We start from the raw sequence: 17,240 nt of genomic DNA on the forward strand, positions 1-17,240 counted from the left end.
AATGCTGAGAGCAGCTGAGAGATGGTGAAAAATATTGGCTGTAAAAGACTAAAAACCTGATTGTGGCTCTAAAAACTTAATTTTATTACTAAGCTCTGATGGCAGGCAGTTGCATCTACAATACTTTTTTATTTCTTTTAAATGGTAAATATTTAAAAATAATATTTTAAAGAATTTCTGTCTGGGCATAAGAAGAAACTGAACCTGGGTAACATATGATGAGGAGAAACAGGTAATATGCATGATGAAGAGAAACATGGACAAATTAATTTGTCCCTTGTAAGTCAGTAGATGAAAACTGGAAATCGAGATTGGCACACTTTATTTGCCAAGGAGCACAGCTGTTACTTTGAATGTATAGAACAATCTTAGACAATTTTTTTTTTTATTTCCAGGATTTTACATTTAATATAAAAAACTGTGTCCTTGTCATGCTTTTCATGTTTTCATGCTGTTTACTGAGATTCAAGAGCATCATCTACATGACCTTGGAGCTACAGCTGTTTGCTTCCCTGGCTGATTATGCAGGAGATGTCTGGGAAATAGTTACTTTTCTCCTTGTCATGTCTCAGGTAAAGCTAGAGCTGCTAAAATATTATAAAACCCTTGCTGCAGAAGTATTCTGCAAAGCATTCTTACATAATTACCTCATGTTCATTAGGCATTCACAATTAAACTAAAGATACCAGTGAGGTGGACATTTATTGTAACCCGATCCAGCAGTTATCTTCAAAGGGGTCAGAGAAAACTCCATTCTAATATGAGAACACCTCCTTTGGTTTTCCAGAGGTCTGAATAATGCTGACCTGTAAAACCAGCTCATTTTCCCTTTTCTGTTCCTGGAGGACTTCTATCTGTGTTTGTGATGTATCAGTGTGATACATCGTGTTCCTGAGTGTCGTGTTGGCTCGGTTCCACAAGTCAGGCATGGATCTTGGACAAAGAATTTTGTCTTTTTCTGCCTGCTCCCTGATTTTATAGTCAAGGTGATGCCTCCTGAGTTTTTGACAGATGTGCTCAAGTCACTTCATTAGTGATTGTATCTTGAAGAGGTGTCTGAAACTAGTGCTCTGTACTTCACTTTTAAGCTTTGCTGTATTATATTTGTTTGAAAGGAAGCAAGCAATTATATTCAAAGTTAGGAAATTCCATGGCTGCTCCATCCATCCTTTCCCCTTTTAGAGAGGCCACAGTGCAGTCTTAATGATATTTTTAAAACGCCGTGTTTTCCCCTTTTAGCATTTCTTTCTTTAGGATTTCAGTGCTCTTTAGGGTTTCAGTGATGTCCCTTATTACAGCAGTGTCAGGTTTGGATCAGGGCTTTGCTCTACTGGGAACTGTAATACCTGTGGCTGGAGGTTTGGTCTATGCCCAAGGCATTAATGATGTATAGCAGTGAGGGAGAAGGGAGATATTCTGATCTACCTGGATGTCTCTGGCCCACTGTTCTTGCTTGAGGAATGTGACAGTGGTCACAAGGGTTATGAGGTGAAGAGAGAGGCGAGAACGTTGATTCCATGTTCAGAAGGCTTGATTTATTATTTTATGATATATATACTACATTATAACTATACTAAAAAGAAACAGAAGGAAAAGTGCTCAGAAGGCTAGCTAAGCTAAGAATAGAAAAGAATGAATAACAAAGGAGCTCTCTCCGACTCTGTCTCAGAGAGAGCTCAGTCCTTGATTGGCCATTAATTGTACACATCCAACATGGGCCAATCACAGATGCACCTGTTGCATTCCACAGCAGCAGATAACCATTGTTTACATTATTTTTCTGGGGCCTCAACTTCCCAGAAGGGAAAATCCTAAAGAAAGGATTTTTATGAAAATATGTCTGCGACAAAGGAATGTATCTCAGTTTTGATAAAAAGTTGATCTCAATTCTGACCTGCCTGTTTCTGCATCTTCTCCTCAGCTTTGTGCATGGCTTTTGAGTTTGGTGCCACCAGGGTGACTGGACTGGGAATGCTCTATCTCTCTGCTGACTGGCCACCTAAATGTAGAGCAGCAGTGCCAGGCCCAGGCTTGTAGGCAACAAACTGCTTACAGAGGTATCCAGGACAGCTGTGGGCTCAGGAATGAATTAAAGACAAGGCAAAAGGGGATGGGAAGTTCCACAGTGCTTCTAGAGCAAAACTTACTTCACAGCATCAGTCTTGGAGAGCTAAAAGCTGAGGATCAGCTTCTAAAGAGAATAGACGGTTACAGAGACACTGTAACTTGTCTCAGACCATTCACTGCAGCAAAACTGGGGAAATGTCTCACTTTTGGGAACAAAATGAAGAATTTTAGGGTTATTTCTGTGGCAGGGTGAGACCAAAAATGCACACAGAGGCAGCAGAAATCCGGCTGTGATCTCTGCTCCTTTTGGGCTCTGCACCCTCTGTAAACAGATCCCCTGAGAAAAGGTTAGGAAATACAATTCCATTCCAGGCAGACCCTGCCTTCAGTCATGGCCTGCCCGTCCCCACAGGCTGGTCCCGTCCCTGTTGGCATTTTGGCCGCTACCCTGCACACTGGGCACTAATCAGACATTTGTCCAGCCCCTTCTCCTGAGCTTGGTCAGTAGAAATGCATTTATTGGTCCTTGGGCTGCCCATGTCTGAGTAACCAGGGGGCAGAGTCACCAAGGAACAGCCCACAAGGAATCTCCAAGGGATCTCTACAGAGTTCTGCTGAAATTTTTTACAGAATCCCAGGAGGGATCCCAAGACCAGAAAGAAGCCAACATTGGTCCTGCTGATCTGATCCTGTGTTTCAGGTGACTGATGCTACCTTGTCTAACTTCAATTTTCTAGATGCTGAGGCTGTGGACATAGCATCCAATCACTCCTAAAGATAACACATTATCTTCATTTGGGGAGGGAAATCCTAGCTTTTCTTTGAATTAGATAGAGGAAGAACTTACCACTTCAGGAAACTGGGAAATTCTAACAGAAAGAGAGTTAAAGATCAATTAACTTACAGCCCCATAACAAAAGAAAAGAGGAGATATGGTATTTTAAGACCATAGAGAACTGTGCCAGATGATCTTGTATCTTTCTAAAATTTTTAGAAAGCTGCCTAAAATTTTTGTGCTCCTCACTGTTTCTGCTGCTTTAGTCTTTAGAACTGTGGAAGGTTTGTAAGACATGTTGCTTTAGAAAATCCAGCTGTGACATCCCCAGTGGTTTGATTGCTGACACCAGTCCTCCTGTGCATGCTGGCACTGGGGAGTTCTGACCACTGGCAGTGTTTGGTCCATTTGGCTTCTTCCCTGTGAGTACATCAGCAGGCATGAGCAGCTCCTGATATGTCACCTCCATAATGGAAGAAGTCTGGGTTGTGTATCTCCCATTATCATCATGCTTGTTCTAATGAAACAAAACCCAGGTGTGGAAGAAGCCAGGAAAGAGAAGAAAAGCAAACTGTCCCTGCCACCCTCTTCTTCTTCCCCCAGTAATGTTGGCAAACACCTGGAGTATATTCAAGAAGAGCTGGATGAGTATCTGGAGAAGCTAAACCATGTCTTCTGTGACACAGAAGCCAGAAAAAGAGATGGCCACCATGATCAGAAGTCCCTCCGTTGCAGAAGTGCTGATGTTATGTCAGAAACTAAGGAACACTCAGGAAAGGAGGTGGGAAACTCAGCATCTGTAAGGCTACACAAAAGTTCAGGTGTGAGACTTAAAATGACTGTCAGACTGAACCCAAGGTAGAGCTCCTGGCTGAGGGGGTTAATCCTGGCTGGTACAGTGAATTCCGATGAAACACAGAGGGGGAAGAGGTGGGAAGAAGTCATCTTATTTTGGAGGTAATGCATTCCTATTTTTGTCCTGCTGATTTCAACATGACACAGTCTTCCAGAGAGAGCTCTGTGACTCATGTGGTGTACATGTTACACGTGAAAGATGTCAATGTTGGCATTGGCATCTATGCATGTGTGTGTAGCTATTGCATAAATTACTGCTTCCCATAGAAATAGGCATAATTTCTTACTTCAGGAAATTATTGTGCAGCTCTTCAGCTGTTACAAATCTCCCACTTTCCCCTCACACAGCAGTGTTTTGCCAATTTTCCCAGCTAAGGGTCTGGCCCAGTACAGTACAGGAGCTCTGCAGATTTTTATCTAGAGGACACTGCATGGTACTGAGCCATAGGAAATATTTCAGGAATTTTTCTTCTGTGCACAATGATCATGCAGTGTACTCTGTAAACATGAAAGGCAACCTGCAAAATTCTCTTTGCCTTGACCAAGGCCATTTTTTAGGGGCTGAAACAATGCGGGCCTCTGTATTTTTATTATTAGCTTCATTGCAGTACATCAGATTTTGCCCTGGAGTTGACAGTTTTCGTGGCAGCTCTGTGAGGCTGTGGCACTTTATGCCAGCAGCTGTTTCTCCCACTTGCTCCCTTCCAGCAGCTGTTTCTATTCCTCATTCCTGAGACATGGATCCCGTAGTGCCAGTGCCCCACTGTGTCATGGAGCACCTCCTGGGCCCAGGTGGCAGCACCATGAAGCCTTCAGTGCAGAAGAGAGCTTGCAGCCAATAATGGTGCCCTGCCAAGGAATCAAGAGACAGATGTGAACAGCCTTTGCAGTGAGCTAGGACATTGTAACTTCCTAAATCCTCCAGAGCTGCCTGAGCTATCTGAGGGAATTAGTACAGCTGGTTGGAGGTAGAGGGACAGATACACAAAACATGTGGCTGTTTTTTGAAGTACGTAGGCAGGAAGAGTAATTCAAGTTTACTTGGTAATTCAAATTTATTTAGCAGCCAATATTATTTACTGAAGAAGATTCTATTTTATTAGAGATCTGCTACAGATAAAAAAATAGCAATGATTTTTCGTTGTAGAAATAGATCATGTTGCAAAGTGACACTGTTGGCTTATTTTTCTGCTATGGTTAAAGATGTTGCCAGAATACAGACTAGGAGAAAAGGTGCTGTGATCACTTTTCACACCATTTAATCTAGTGCTAGCTAGCTTCAGGGAATATTCACTTGCTTAGAAAAAGGAAGTTTTCACACACAAATCACAGTACAGGTCACGTTGGAAGGGCCCGCAGTGGCTCAGCTGGTCCCACCTCCCTACTCAAGCAGGGTCATCCCAGAGCACATGGCACAGGGTTGTACCCAGGTGGTTCTGCAATATCTGCAGTGAGGGAGAGTCCATCCCCTCTCTGGGCAGCCTCTTCAGTGCTTGGTCAGTCAGAAAGTTCTTCCTCATGTTCAGGTGAAACTTCCTGTGCATCAGTGTCTGCCTTTGCCTCTTGTCCCATTGCTGGGCCCTGCTCAGAGCCCTCCCTGCAGACAGGGACAGACAGGGATTTTGTTCGTCATTCATTAGACTCATCTAAGCTTTTGCCTAGTAGGGTAGAATTAATATTTTCTTAAGAACTCCTATTTGTTGCTATACCTTATGATCTAAAAATCCTTTCTAGATTCCCCCCACCCCCATTTCCCACTTCCTGCCTGTTCTTGTGGAAACTGGGCAGTCAACTCATTAGAGCCAAAACAGGAACAAATGAACGGATTCAGAAGTGCAGGAGGGATAAGATGGGTGCCTGTCACACACAGCAAGAGTGATAGAGCAGTAAGAAGATTATTTGGGAAATAGATTTGCTCAGAGGGTTTCCTGCTTCATTACATTTACTCAGAGTTATTTTTCAGGTTTTTTTTTTTCTTGTTGCTTCAGAAGCAACAAGAAAGGAATAGTGGTAGATGGCAGGGAGGCATGGGCTTCCCACATGCTGGAAAAATAGATTGCCAGCCACAGTGCAGGACATGCTATGGGTGGCAGAGCACATGTCCCTGCTGGGACAAGGCAAGAGTGGAACCTTTACATTGCCATGGATCTAGAAAAGCCACAGGGCCAGCTTTGAGCCCCACAGGAGCAGGAGGTCTGTGCAGTTGGGAGTAATTTCCAAAGGGTCTGTGTCCTGTCACAGCAAGAAGTGGAGTTCAGAAGAAGCATGCCTGGAGTGTCTGTCATCAGGGACTGGGAAATACCCACTGGTAAGTTAATGGTGGCTTGCCCAACTCTGATGGGCCTGTAATTGTGCATGCAGAGTTTGACTTGGATCAAACATGACTGCTGGAAGTGCTTCATAGTCAGCAATCTCCAGTGCTGTCCTTAACCCAAATACAGAATCACAGAATAGTTTGGGTTGAAAGGGACCTTAAAGCCCATCTTGTTCCAAACCCCTGCCATGGGCAGGAGCACCTTCCACTAAACTAAGCAGCTCTGAGCCCCATCCAGCCTGGCCCTGAACACTTGAGGCAGCCACAGCTTCTTTGAGTTCTATCCATGGAAATCCTCATGGTGATGTTTCAGTATCAGCACAGATTCATGTAAGCACAGCAGAATGGACAGAGTTGTGAGGGAAAAAAAGATTATTCATCTGCACAAGGTTAACTTCTATTGTGTAGTACTGGGCCTTCTCACTTTTCCAGGTCTGACAAGAGTAGCAAACTTTCTGCAGTGCATTCCTGGTGGATTTTGTGTGCTTTCTTTATGCTGCAAGACCTCTGCACCTTCAGTCCATCACCTGATTCAGTCTGCTTCCTCAGCCCATCATCGGCCCTGAAAACTACCTGGATGACTAAAACAGTCATGAGATTAAATCTCTGTGGGTGCCATGGTGCAGTGACAGACACCTTAAATGACATTGCCTGAGCTAATACTGTTAGGATGTGTCTGTAATCCTCTCAAGCCCTGCATCCCACTGCTCTGGGAGGTCTGTGCTGCAGCTGTTGTGTTGCACAGCAGAGAGGTTTGTAGAGAGATGTGTGTCTGTCATTACACCTGTGCAGCTTTCCTTCCTGAAAGGTGTCATTGCTCTCAGGAAAGATCATCCATCTGCCACATGAGTGTTTCAGGGTGCCTCTGATCTGAGGCATCCTGAGCTGGAAGAGACCCACAGGGATCCAGCCCAGCCCCTGTCCCTGCACAGACACCCCAACAATCCCACCCTGGGCATCCCTGGCAGCGCTGTCCAAGCTCTCCTGGAGCTCTGGCAGCCTCGGGGCTGTGCCCATTCCCTGGGGAGCCTGGGCAGTGCCAGCACCCTCTGGGGAAGAACCTTTCCTGAGATCCAACCTAAACCTGCCCTGGCACAGCTTTGTCCCTTTGTCCCATGTTGTGTCTTGTAAAACTACAGAGGGGAATGAGGTGGGAAGGATGAGATCAGCTAGCCAAGATCCCCTGATCAGTGCACAGTAGAGCATTTTTGCCCAGGGCTACATCCAGTCAGATTTTTATTATCTCTGTTTGGATACTGGATGTTCTCTAACATACAAAAAATTGAGCATTTGTGCAGGAGAAACAAAACATTGTTTTTTCTGAAGTATCTGCTTCTCTTCAGGTCCTCCATCTCTGTATTGCATCTCGATGTTTCCCACTCTCTTTAGCTCTCTAGCACACTCTAAACTCAGAGAAGTAATTTAGGCGGACAACAGGATGAGTATCTGGAAAATGAAGTTTCATGTTTGTGCCTCAACCCTGACTTTTAATCAGATATATTCCAAGCAGAATGAGCTTCTAATTGTCTCTTTTAAAGTGAGGAGACGTTTCTACCATCTTTTTCTTGCTGGTGAGAAAACCTAGAGCCTTTCAGAAAAATGATCAGAGGTTCAATAGGCTTGTAGCCCATCATCAGTAACAAGCATGTATTTATTCCTTCTTGAATCTCTCCTACCTCAGCAGCTGGTGACACTTAAGTAACAGCTATATTTGTAGTCTAGAAGATTAGGATTTCTTTTCCTTGCAAGATTTAGCTTCCAGTTGGCTGAACAGTTAATTGTGTCACAGTCTTTGTGTGGTTCAGAAGCTCTGTAAGGACCCAGCTTGTCCCAGCAGTCTGAAATGTGAGCCAGCACTCGGTGATGTGTACATGGACGCACCTCATGCATTCAGAGAGAAGGACTGATAACTGGAGAGGAGCACTTGATCCTGCTTTGTTAGGCAGCGTGTGGGAGGCTTTTGTGGACTTGCTTTCAGGGCTTGATAAAAGAATATTCAGAGAATAAGTGAGTCAACATTGTCATCCTATACACATTTCCATTTTTAGGCTTGTTGAATTGATTTCCCATTTCAGAGTGAATGTAGGATTCAGCTTAAGGGAGATAAAAGGAAGGGTATAAAGTCACAAATTAGTAGAAATATTGAAATGGCAAAGGATGGATATTTACAGCCCTCTGTGGACCTTTGCTCTCAAAAGGCTCCAAGAGCTCTGCCCCTGGATTTTATTTGTTCAGTAACATTGTGTAAGTAAGTTTCAACCTCCAAGTTATTCATGAGCTGACTGTATTGCTGCATGCATTGCCCATTTGGAATCACTGTGGGCCTTCGTGATGAGACGTTTTTAATCATGTGCCACGTGCTCAGAGACCTGGGTGAGTCAAAGTGAAGGAAGAGAGAGAGAACATATCTACTCAAGAAGATGGTTAGTTCTTGGGAAAAAGAGTGGAAAAAATTGATGTTATTTTAGAGGAAATGATAAACAAGGGTTCATTGGAAGAATCTTGCCAGCTCTTGTTTCCTTTCCTGGCTCTTTGAATCAGGCAGTGTTGATGCACATCCCCTGCAACTGAGATCATGCTGAGCTGTCACCTAAAGTTTTGCCACCTGCTTATGGTTCCACCAGTCATGGCACAACCTGTTTATTCTTTCCCAGCTGGGGTTAGGAAGGTCATAGCATCTGTGTCATATTTGCCATGTCAAATCTGGGGATCATTTCAGTGCTCCTGTCTTTGACTCCGGTTGTTAAATAGGACTTGTAGTGTGCTTTAGAGAGACCCCCAAAAGGAGTTGAGCAGCAGGAGAAAATGACCATAAACAAGCAAGTGACCTCTTACTATATACAAAATCAGCGTGGTTTCATCCTTATGGCTGGTCATCCCACCAGTGTGCCCTGCTGGTTCTCATGTCAGCAGTTTGTCCTCCAAGCTCTGCTCCACTGTGACAGCATCCCAGCCCTTGGCGAACAGGAATCTGTTTAACTGGGAGGGATTTTTGATCACTGTGTTCTCTGTACTCTCCTCCAAATATCTGGAACTGTATCCCTGCCAGCCGCTTATGGTGACCAGAAGTGGCCTCAGGCATATTCACACTACCTAGCTCAGACATTAAATGTAGGTGCACTGGGAGAGAGGTGTGGTTTAGAGCACTGAAGTAGGAGCAGAAGTAAAATGCCTCAATTAATTAACCATACACCAACTCCCTTCCATTAGCTGGCCCCTAGCCTGCACCACTCCAACAAGCCATGGCCTTGCCACTGGAAGAGTTGTGAGTGCAGATGTGCAGCTCAGGAGTGACAGTCTTCAACAGTGAACAGCTGCAAAGAGATGAGCCTAAACCTTTAATTTGTCTAATGCAAGACATACATGGGAGGAAATTCCTGTGTGCAGACATGGGCACCTAGAAGTTAGATATGCAAACCCTGAGCTGCCCCTGTGCTGCCTCTCAGGAGGATGTTGAAGAGCTCAAGGAGGTCTCCCCTCAGTTCTCCTCCACACTCAACACACCAAGTACCCTCAGCTGCTCCTCATGTGGCCCCTGCAGACCCTTCCCCATCCTCATGGTCCCCTTTGGGTGCTCTCCAATGGCTTCATGTTGGACTTGAGGTGAGGCCACCCCAGTGCAGAGCAGAGCAGGACAATCCCCTCCCTGGTGCCACCCAGGAGCAGTTTTCTCTTGGCTTGGCTGCTGGTGGAGCATTCAGGTACAGTGTGTTGATCCCTTGGAGTAAGTCTGAGAAAGGATGGAGCAAATGACCACGTACACTTGGCTGCTCCAAGCCCTGCCCAGCCTGGCCTTGGACTCTTCCAGGGATCCAGGGGCAGCCACAGCTGCTCTGGGCACCCTGTGCCAGGGCCTGACACCCTCACAACCAAGAATTTCTTCCTACTATCCAATCTCTAGTTACCCTTTTACAGTTTAAAGCCAGCACCCCTTGTCCTGCCCTTGTCCAAAGTCCCTCTCCAGCTCTCTTGGAGCTCCTTTAAGGCATTACAAGAGGCTCTAAAATCTCCCAGGAGCCTTCTCCTCTCCAGGTGAGCACCCCCAGCCCTCCCAGCCTGTCTCCAGAGCAGAGGGACTCCAGCCCTCAGAGCATCTCCCTGGCTCCATTCCTGTCTGCTCCTGTTCAGCTTCTGGCCTCGAGCTGTGGGCATCTCCACTGAATGGTGTTTTTAGGAAACCCACAGCTCTTGTTTGGAAAAGTCTTGGAAAACCTGTCTGTTGTTTAACACCTGTGTCCCAGCAATGCCCTCAGGCTGCTGCTGCTGCCCCCTCCAAGGGGCCATTCATGGGGCACCTGGACTTGGGTCCTCCTTGCAAGGGCAGGCTGCTGCAGGGTATGGGCAGTGTGACACAGGCAGGGCTGAGTTACAGTCAGGCCCTGCAGGAATGCACGACTGTGCCAGTATGACCAGCCCAGATACCCCAGCTGAAAGCAGGAACCCTTGGCAGTCCTTTAAACAGAGGGGTCACGTTAATGTCACAGCACACCTTTGCCAGAAGGAAAGTGCACTCTGGGACCTAACTGGATATGATTTTCCCATCTGTTCTGTATTTTTCCATTTGTTTGTTTGTTCCCTCTCACCTGTTGGAGCTAACCTGCTGGAGGAACATCAGGGTTGGGATGCTGGAGGGTGAGAGTGAAGCCCTGACGAGGCAGCGTTTCCCTGGGGTGGTTCAGGTGGTCTGTTTGCTTCATTTAAAGCCCTTGGATGGGTGGTGGAGTTCAAACACCCCTCTGGAGGGGAGGCAGTGCTCAGCAAAGAGCCACATAGCAGGCCCCTGCAATTGCTGCCTGCAGGGAGCTCTGCATGCTGAACAGGATCTGCAGCTCAAGGGTCAGGTGTGTTCAGCTGCTCAGACTGGCCATTCCAGTGAGCAGCACAGATCCTGCACCAGCTCACGTACAAGGAAACCTGGTGACCCCCAGGAGTTCCTCTGAGTTCAGAAAGGGTAATTTCTCATACAAGGAGTGTTCCCTAAATGAACCTGCTCACAGGAAAGCCTGTCTGTGACCCAAAATGCTGCCAGCTTTTTGCAGTACCAGTGCCAGGGTGCAGAATCACAGAACACAGAAGAGTTTGGGTTAGAAAGGACCCTAAAGCTCATCCCATTCCATGATGCAGGAGGGTCCTGCCACATGGGACGTGGTTGCTCCAAGCCCCATCCAATCTGAACACTTCCAGAGATGAGGCAACCACAGTCTCTCTGGGCAACCTGTGCAGGGGCCTCACCGCCCTCACAGGGAGCAATTTCCTCCCCATACCCAATCTAAATATTTCCCAGCTTAGTTTAAAAACATTCCTTTTGTCCTATCACTGTTTGCCTATGTAAAAAGTTGCCCTGCCTCTCTCATATTCCCCCTTTAGGCACTGAAAGGGACTCTGAGGTCTCCCTGGAGCCTTCTCAGCCCCAGCTCTCCCAGCCTGGCTCCAGAGCAGAGGGGCTTCAGCCTTCAAAGCATCTCCATGGTCTCCTCTGGACCTGTTTGAACTGGGGCACATATTTCTCGTGCTGAGGACCCCAGAGCTGAAGGCAGCTCTGCAGGTGGCATCTCACAAGGGCAGTGCAGAGGGGGAGGATCCCCTCCTCTAACCTGCAGTCTGAATTCAGCCCATTCCGTAGAATCCAAACAAACAAACCAGTCAAAAATCACCTTAACGTGGATGCTCCCATTCAACCTCAGCATGAGAGCTCCAAAGTCGCTTGTGCCCAGTTCCTGGTGTGTAGCTCTGTGGACAGACTGCAGAATGCTGTCAGTGCTATCTGCAGTCACTGAGAAGGAGCAAAGCAAACTTCAGCCCTTGGACCTGCACACTGACTCCCATTGCTTGGATCTTGCTCCAGCTCAGCTCTCCTCCCTCACTCATCCTCATTTCCCAGGTTAGATACAGGCAGGATGAATACAGGACATGTGAAACAACGTGGAAAGTTGGGAGCTTTGGGCATGGCTCCAGTAGGCAGCTTGTGATGAATTAAAATGAGATTTGTGCACTGCATTCAGATTTTTTCCTACCAAAGACATGAGATTTTCTGAGCTGGATCCTGTGGTGGGCAGGGAAAGAACAGCAAGCACCCAAACTGATGGAAGAAAGGGCTCAGCAAGAAGCTACCAACAGGACAGGGCACAAAAGGTAGTGCCAGCAGGGATTTGACACAGCATTGGACTAAGGTGAATTTTCATCTGAACTAAATAAAGTCAGAGTTTTTTTATTTCCCCCTTATGATCGCAAAAAGGGTTCTTTGTTGTGATTTTTGAAAGATTCTTAATTTTTCTCTCTCTAAATTATTTTTTTTCTTAATGTTTAAAATTTGCTGCCACTTCAAGGACTCTGTGTTGTGATTTCCTTTGTTATCCCAAGAAACAAAGCATCAAATACTCCAGCAGCTGTGGGATCAATGTAGTCAGTCTTGCCATTGATAAACTCAACCCCTGAGGAAATTTGTAGGATCATTTTACCCATTTCCTTTCCAAATTCACCTTTTTCCCAGATATACTGTGCCTGCTGAATTGAATCGATTAGAAAATGGCATCTGCATTTTGAGGTATTTGCATTCATCATTCAGCTGTAATTAGGAAAGCCTCATCAGGCATTACAGGTCCGAGTGAGCAGTTCCTGGATCTGTTCTTTCAGTGCAGGAGGGTGAAATCCAGCTCTTGAAGGCTTGGACATGTCTGCAGGCAGCTCTGATGCAGCTGCGGGAGGACAGGGTGTGTTTAGATGGTTTTGAGTTGTGTGTTGTTAGAGTTTACTCCTTTGTTTTACAGAAATCTCTGGTATTTGTTTTTTTGAAACATATCACTCGCAATAACTTTGTGAATGGGTTTGGGGGCAGCGCTGTTCTCTGTGTGCATGTCCGTCACATTAGTGGTGTTTATCAGAAGAATGAACTGTGCTTTTCTTGGGGTTTTTTTTCAAACTCTGGAGCAAACAGTGCCAATTTGTACAGTTATCTTTTAAGGGAAGTTATCTGTTTTAAGGAAAAAAACACCCTGAGAAGAATAACTGAGCTCTTCATGTGGTTTCACAGCAGCACTGCTTCACAGAACCATACATTCACAGAACATGCAATCATTAAGGCTGGAAAAGACCTTTAAGATCATCAAGTCAACCATTAACTGAGCACTGCTTGCTCTAACCTATGTCCCCAGGTACCACATCTGTTACATGACTTGATAAGGGTTCCTCAGGGTGAGAGAGATGGACGAGAATCTTGCTTCATGATCAGAAGGCTGGATTTATTAATTTATGATATATAATACCTTATGACTATACTAAAAGGAATAGAGAGAAAAGTTCAGAAGCTGCTCAGCTAAGAATATAATAGAATCCCAAAACAAGAGAGCTCTCTGTGAATCTGTCCCCAAGCTTGGTCCTGTGATTGGCCCTTAATTGTAAACATGGAACATGGGCCAATCACAGGTGCACCTGTTGCATTCCACAGCAGCAGATAATTATTGTTTACATTCTCTTTCTGGGGCCTCAACTTCCCAGAAGAGGAAAAATCCCAAAGAGAGGATTTTTATGAAAAAATGTCTGTGACACACATCCACTGGTCTTCCAAACTCCCCAGAGACAGTGACTCCACCACTGCCCTGGGCAGCCTGTGCCAGTGCTTTACAACCTTTCTGAGAAGAAGTTTTCCCAATATCCAACCTAAATGTCTTTGGCACAATTTAAGGCTGTTTCCCCTCGTTCCCTGGGAGCAGAGCCCAAACTCCCTCTGGCTGCAGTCTCCCATCAGGGAGTTGTGCAGAGCCAGAAGGTTCCCCCTGAGCCAAAAGAAGGCTCCAGGCTGAGTCCCCCCAGCTCCCTCAGCTGCTCCTCATCAGACTTGTGCTCCAGAGCCTCCCACAGCTCTGTTCCCTTCTCTAAACACGTTTCGGGCACCTCAGTGTCTTTCTTTTCTTCTTCCTCTCTCGGACCCACTGGGCAGGTCAAGGGGCACTTGATGGGTTATTCCTTTCTTGTTTTGCTTTTGAGCAGTAAAAAACATTCCTTCTGGAAACACTGAGAATATTGTGGAAGAGATTGGAGAGTTGAGACAAAATTGTGGCTGCTGAAATCTCCTTCTCCCATGCAGGCATTTGCTTCTGCTACTTCAGCCAAGAGTGATGGGCACTGCTCCTGGCTTTGCCATCTCATGCATGAATATCTGCATACCAAGTATTCAGGGTCCTTCTCAGCACCCAGAATCCAGCTCTAAGTGCTTGCATTGTCCGTCAGGCAAGTGGACATTTCCCTGTGGCCCATTTGTTTTTGAAGGAAGCAAACCTACAGCAAACCAAAGAGCTGTCTTTGGGCATTGGTTTAATGAGGCTCAGTGCCAGGGGATGGTTCTGCTGAGCACTGTGCCTGCAGAAGGGGGGTCAGTAGGATGGTCAGTGGCATGGCAGATTCCCCTGGGCACACGTGGCTCAGTGCCTGGCACGCCTGGCACACAGCACCTGCCGTGTGCCCGAGGGTGTGCTCTGCCTGCATGTGGGGCCACGTGCAAAACAGAGGGGTGGGCATCCGGACCTACCAGAGACTCCTGAGGGAGCAGATACTCTCAGTCTTGCCTTCCTCTTCATTTTGTCACTCTCCTCCAGCCCAGCCCACTCTATGGGCGCTGGATCCCTTCCCTTAACTTCTTCTGTTCAGCCTCATTTGCAAATAGGTCATTGGTTTCAAAATCTAATTTAACATTCTCCCCTTACAAACTGCCATTCCTCCATGTGAAAGCAGAGGGCCCAGAAAATGAGGTCCAAAATTGCCCTCCACAAAACATTGCTGGCAATTACTCCTGATGGAAGCTTTTGGAAACTTTTATTGCTTCTGTCCACAAGCATAACAGGCATTTTGACAAAAAGTTCAAATAATTAAATCTGAGCTTTGTTTTACCACAAATCTGTTGCCAAAATTGATTTGACCAGCTTTACAGCCTGTGTATTGTGTGTTTTGTGTGTGCTGAAGGGAAGGAAACATTCCTAATTTTATTTTTCTCTACTATATCACACCCAGGTAAAACTCCTTTATTAACTTCCTCATCCTGCAGATTTAAGCTTGGAAACCACAACTTATTTATATACCACAGCTTATTTATGTAGCTGCTTATGATGCTCAGTGTACACATATTTAAGATGATCAGTGTTTACAGCAGTTGGCAATGGGCCTGCTGACACCTGCAGAGTTTACAGGGGTTCAGCTCTCTCTGCTCTGTGTCAGAGCCAGCAGCTCAGCAGACAGTGGGCACAGAGCAGCGTGAGAGAGGACAGCAGTGCCACTCAGTGCCACTCTGCTTCCAGGAGGCACCGCGAGTGTTTGGATCCAGGGCCATCCTGTCTGGGCTGCTCCTCTTTTTGCCTCCCTTTCCTGTCTTTCCCTGCACTTCTGAGCTCTGCTATGGACTTCTGTCCATAATGGGTTGGGTGAGGAAACAGCTGCTCCTGCTGGTGCTGGTGGCTCCCCGTGGGAGGTGTGCTGTGGGGCAGGATTCAGCTGGGGATGGGGAAGCTGTGGAGATAGAGATGTGGAGGAACACAAGGCGTTCTGGGATATTTCCATGTTAGTGTGGGGCCGGAGCTGTGACCGTGTGGAAGGAAAAGAGCTGAGGAAGGGGTGGTGTCATTTCCTCTCTGTGTGAAGGGGATGTCTCATGAGTGATTGGAGGAGCAGCCTCTGTCACTTGGTGTGTGTGTGCCTGAGGGATGCGACAGTATCTTCTGGGAATCTTCATGGAAATGGAGAGCCTGTTCCCAGTACGTGGTCCCTGGGTGATTGCAGAGCCCTCGGTGGAGCCTGGAGCCTGTCCAGTGTCCCATGGCCTGCAGGCACTGCAGCTTGTTCTGTTATCTGAGCTGTCTTCAGACTGTGCTGGGGCTGCACCTGAGGGCAGGGGAAAGGGATTTCTTCTGTTGCTGAGCCACTTCACAGCAGGCTTAGGGACCCAGAGTGAGCCAGGCTGGTGGACCAGAGCTGAACAGCCTGTCACAAGAGAGTTCACCCAGCTCCAAAGTTTACTGTGATCTAAGTGTCAGGAAAGGAAGAAATGGCAAATGGCACTTATGGAAACCCAGTGTGGGCTCCTACTGCCAAGCAAGAAAGAGAAAAAAAGAGAAGGGTAAGGGGGATTTAGCGTTTATACAAAAAGAAAGAATGCTTGTTATGTTCTTCAGCCATTAAAAAACTTTTCCTTGGGATTTTATTTCTTTTTTGTTTCAATGGCGAATGCTCACACCATCTCAGAATAGTCCTGTAATCCACAACTTGGGGGAGATGGTTTCACACCCTGTAGTAGTGACATGGTTTAACCTTGCTTTGGCTCTGCCAGCGAGGTCACACCAATGCTCTGTCATGGCAATTTAGACTTGACCCAGTCTCCAAGCATCAGGTTATGTTGGCAGCTGAAATAACCTCCCTCAGGCATCCGAAACATAATTGGAACCCTTTCCTTGGCAGCTGAAATTCAGAGGAAAATGGGGAGCAGGGTGCTCCAGACTTTTGGACATGGGACCCTGGTGAATCATGTCAGCTCCTGTCCCCCACATCAGGAAGAAGATGGATCAATGGCACCTGCTTCCCCAGAGTGCTGCTGCTGGCAAAACCAGGCCCTGAGTCTCAACAGGGAGCCAGCCCAGCCCTGCTGCTCCATTCCCAGCTGGTATCCAGGGCCAGATGCTCAGGCACCTTCCTGTTGCCTTTAGCCCAGAGTAGAGTAGGGAAGTATATTCAGAGAGTCTGTCTCCCAGGAGCTGCTGGGCAGAGAGGAAGGTGTCCTTTTCTGTCAGGGCCACATGCAGCAGAAAGCAAGAACTCCCCATGCTTCCTGGTGCCAAGGGTTCTGTGCACGTGCCAACGCCCTTTGGAGTCTGTTCAAGCACTCACTGGACAGGCTGAGCCTTTCACAGCTGGGAGGTCCCTCGGGAGTGGCACTGAGCCCTGCATTCTGGAAAGGCCATTGACAACTGCTCTGTTGTGGCTGCTGCTTGTTCACAGCAGGGACACAGCTCACTGTGCTGTCACAGCCCACTCCTGCAAGGTTCAGCTTGGGGCACTGAAGGCTCTGGACTTTGCACCAGTGACAAGATGGGCATCTGGGCTGGAGCCAGAAGTGAGCAAAGAACTCTGTGACTAGTTTGTCCCGACGCTGTTCTGCACTCCCCAGGCCTTTGGTGGGCTGAACTGCTGCATCCTCAGCCCATGAGCAGCAAGGTGAGACCACTGGTGACTGTGTACTTCTCCCCAAGG

General features: G+C 46.9%; 1 long non-coding RNA gene across 1 annotated transcript in view; it reads left to right on the forward strand.

Moving 5' to 3' along the window:
* The first annotated feature begins 3,805 nt into the window (after positions 1-3,805).
* Positions 3,806-17,240, forward strand: part of LOC141731013 (uncharacterized) — a 28,456-nt gene continuing 15,021 nt past the window's right edge. Inside the window, exon 1 of the long non-coding RNA XR_012582880.1 lies at positions 3,806-17,204. This is a non-coding gene — a long non-coding RNA (uncharacterized LOC141731013). The remainder of the gene's footprint in view (positions 17,205-17,240) is intronic.

The sequence above is a fragment of the Zonotrichia albicollis genome, chromosome 16 (genome assembly GCF_047830755.1).
Source record: "Zonotrichia albicollis isolate bZonAlb1 chromosome 16, bZonAlb1.hap1, whole genome shotgun sequence".
Lineage (NCBI taxonomy): Eukaryota > Metazoa > Chordata > Aves > Passeriformes > Passerellidae > Zonotrichia > Zonotrichia albicollis.